This window comes from Nipponia nippon, unplaced genomic scaffold, assembly GCF_047370975.1.
Source record: "Nipponia nippon isolate SJK-2023a ecotype South Korea unplaced genomic scaffold, ASM4737097v1 scaffold_3, whole genome shotgun sequence".
NCBI lineage: Eukaryota > Metazoa > Chordata > Aves > Pelecaniformes > Threskiornithidae > Nipponia > Nipponia nippon.
In genome coordinates, this window is record NW_028262347.1 from 78,925,259 (window position 1) to 78,929,289 (window position 4,031).

A 4,031-nucleotide genomic window follows, 5' to 3' on the forward strand; every position below is an offset into this window, starting at 1 on the left:
ACCAGGCAAGTCAGAGCAATTGCTTTTACAGGTTGCTGAGACAACAGGCACTTGCACAGTGGCAATAAATAGTTTACAAATACCCTGTGAGCGACCAGTGAATAGCACTACAAGGATTTTGAGAAAGGAACATCAACTACTTTAGCTTACTTCCACATGAAGTCAAAAACCAGGTGTCCTGTGGGGATGTGCCTTGCGTTTGCTGTGCTGGGTGTCACACAGCGTGAGCTGCCGTGGCATTTGAGAGCCCCCAGACAAGTGGGCAATGTGCACTGGTTTCAGTGGCCAGATGCACCCAGTCCGGCTCCCCGTGGGCCCTGCGCCCCGTGACAGCTGGGCTCTCCGGGGGCTGCCTCCATGGGAAGTCCCAGGGCTCACAACCCACCACCCGGAGCAGCCTGTGCATGTACGGGGGCTCAGGGTCCGGCCTTGCTGTGTGTGTCAGATGAGCACAGATTCCTCCACATCCTCCACAGTAGCAATTCCCCTTATGTCGTGTCACCGTGACTTATTTCAGAGAGCTTTTGTGAATGTAAAATATTGCTCACTCTTCCTCTACAGAAATGGACGGACGACTGAGGGATGTCGGCTTGCTTGCAGTAAGTAAAAGTGCCTCGTCTGCATTTTGTCTTTGTCTAAATGAGATTGTAAAGTGTCTGGAAAATGATCTTGTCTTCTGTATATGATCCGTGTGCTGTATTAGATCAGTACAAAAGTTAGAGTTAATGTAGAAAATTGGTTGTTTGTTTCCCGTCCCCCCTGTCGTCGTCCCCCCACCATGTGTTTCATTTAACTTTTTTTGCTAGTAAATTGTGAGGATACCCTTTGTAAGAATAGCAGGAAAAATATTCACGCAGTGGTAAACTCCACTTTTATCTATTTTTTGCATGATGATCTAGTGCATCTCAAAATAAGCGAATGATGCTATGGACAGCATAGTATCTTAAGTTTTGGGCATTCAAAATGCATCTGAGGTAGTTCCAAGCAGAATTCAAGACGAGGCTGTTGGAATTCAGTACAATCAAAATAAATAAATGTGCTCCTTAATATTATTTTCTTTTTCTTTTTGAGAAAATCGAAATCTGCTTAGAAAAGCATTCTGCAATTTTTTTCTACTGTGGGCATACCCTTGATATTATGTCTTCTCATTTGAACGTTATTTGTTTTCCACAGCAAGGTTCGAGTTTGGGTCCATTGGCTGCCGCTTTGCTTTTGTTTTTTAGTGTGTTTAACACCCAGTCAAAACTAATTAAACATATTCCTTTTGATTTGTGGAAAAGGCCATTCTTTCTATGAGGAAAAAAAAAATCCTTCTCTTCCCTAAGTTGGGTGTTTTGCTGGCTCGTTAAAGATGTCAGCTGAGGTCTCCCAGGGATGCTCATTCCAAGGGCGTGCAGTCAGTCACCCTTGCAAGTAGCACTTGATTGTTCTCTCTTGGCCAAGTCTGAAGTGAGCACAGTTTTGATAAAAACGCCAGAGCCACTTCTGGTTGGCCAGCATGTGCTCAGCCATTAGTTAAGAAATACCCTTTTTCCTAAGGAGAAACAGTGAGAGGGACCGGAATCTGATTTATATCTCAGGCTCCTGAGTTTGGCTGAGGTTTCAAACCTGCCTGCAGGCAGCCCTGCACCCTCGCCTGCCCTCTGCACACCTCAGACGCTGCCCGTCACAGCCAGGGCTCCCCGGGCAGCCCCGCGTGCCTGTGGAGGACGCCCTTCCCTCAAATTACCCGTCTGGTCTGATGCTGAATGGTTCTCCCCACTCTGCAACAGCAAGGAATGCCAAAGCCCTTCCCAACAGCACTGCTGCTTTCTGAGCGCCTTTGTTCCCTGCTGCCTGTGGCGAGCGCAGGAGGTGTGAGGCTGCGTGGAAATTGCTGCTACTAGACAAGAGAGACATAAAGTACACCCACCAAGTCTCCAAAATCATTGATCTGATGAAAGATTTTTCATTCCTGCTGTGGCTAAGAATGCACTATCTGTTCTGTAATGAGCGCTTTTTTTTTTTTTGCTTTCACCTTATCCTATTTCATCTCTTTTTTTCCTCTCCTTTTCCCTTTATTGGATTCTCTTCTCCCTCTTCTTATTTTCAGTCCCCGCATCCATCTTTTTCTTTTTCTTCTATCGCTGGCTGAATGTTTACTTGTAACTAGGCAATTGAAATTAAACACGTCCACCCGACCCAGAAGAGAGATATTGAAGAGCTGCAGAAAGAAAACCTGTCCTGGGGTCACGGCAGACAGACAGAGGCACGCTGTGCTTTCATACCCCCAGTGTTTCACCATGGCACTCTGTATCACATCTAGATTACGCCAGCATGGACACCTGCATAGGACAGTTTATGGCCACCCTCTTTTAAGTTTATTTCTTACAATTAAATCCACGTACCCCATCACTTCAAGGTGCAATAGCCAATGTGAAGCATGAGGCAAGATGGAAGACTCAAAAGCCCTTTTCTGTAAGATATTCCCATTTGGGATGGTACTTTGTCACTCCCTACGGGATGACAGGCCGCACAGGGGGTCTCTGAGCTTCCTGCATCCGTGGCAAACAGAATACGTGAATTCATCATGCTTCACCTACATTGGGTCAGAGGAGCCAGGTTAAATCCCTGCGGACCGTGGCTAATGCAGAGAAGCCATGTGAGCACAAGATATAAACATACTTTCTCCCTTCTGCTTCCAGATCTTTTTTTCTGAGGGTTTCTCTGTGTGTGCTGTAGATGAGAGAACTGGCTGCTATCTGCTGCTGTCCTTCAAGCCTGCACAGCCATTTGGGGGACCCACCACGCTCTGCAAGCTTCAGTCACGGGTGACACTTCTGCCAGTAGTGCTGAAGCAAAGGGTCAGTCCCTCACTGTGGGCCCAGACTACCGTATTGCAGCAAGGGCCACTGGGTCAGGGGTGTGGGAAGCCACCTCATGGAGTCTGCACCACTTGAAGACACAAGTTTCCCACACTAATTCCCATGTCCTACTGATAGCGTGATCTCACTTGCCACAAAATGTCATGGCCCCTCCATGAACTCATGCTACAATCAGGTTCTTAGAAGACATTTGGGGTCTGCCTGTGTTAAAAGGCAACTGGCACAGCTGGCTTGTCCCATCAGAAGACCTGGGACTTCAAATAACAGCAAGGTGGGACTTTCCCTCCCCTCCTGCAACGAGTGCTGGTTGCTCTCGTGGTAGATTGGGGTCCAGAAGAACAAGAACGGCTCTTCTCTGGAACTGTGCTTAATCACTCAGCTAGGTTAGCTAAATGTCATGTAGGTAACTACGAACAACTTGGAAGTTTTATGATTATATCATTGGACATATGCCCCAGCTCATGCTGAAATGTTATTTAGTAGTGATAAAAAGTGAGGATTAAGGATCTGGGCTGTTTGATGCTATTCTGGTAACTGGGTATATCATATCCAGCCCCTCCATGCCTTCACTTACACATCTGCTAGTGGCTCTAGTAACCTCGTAACTTCACTGAGCCACCGACCACGAGGAGCAAGGAGACAGGAGTCACGACTCGCTCCCCTTCGCTTCATCAACGGTGACTGGGCTACCCGAGTCCCTCTGCTGGGCTACAGGAGTCTCTCCGCTCTGCGGCAAGAGGAGCAGGTCACCAGCTGGTGTCCGATGATTCACATGACACAGAGGTGCAATGCGGAATTTAATGGTATGGAAAGTGTTTGAGATCCCATGAGGGCAAAGCACTGTTATTTTATGATCACACCCAGCTTAAGTCTGGCGTTGGTACTGCTCTATGGAAATGGATTCCCTCACCCCATTTAAATTAAAAAAAAAAAATCAAATCAAAGAAAAGCAGTTGTATCTGACACCATGGGTGATAAATATCTTGGCCTGGCAATTCTCGCAGAATGACCTTTGCGGGTTGATTCCAGAGATGGTGATTAGCTCTTTTGTTTTGCCGTTAGCTGACGGTTCTCACATGAGTGAGGTGTGGTGCAGGTAACACAGTGGTGGCGGAGGAGAGGTGATAAAAGGGAAAGGCTTTTGGGTTCCCTGAATCAGACTGACCC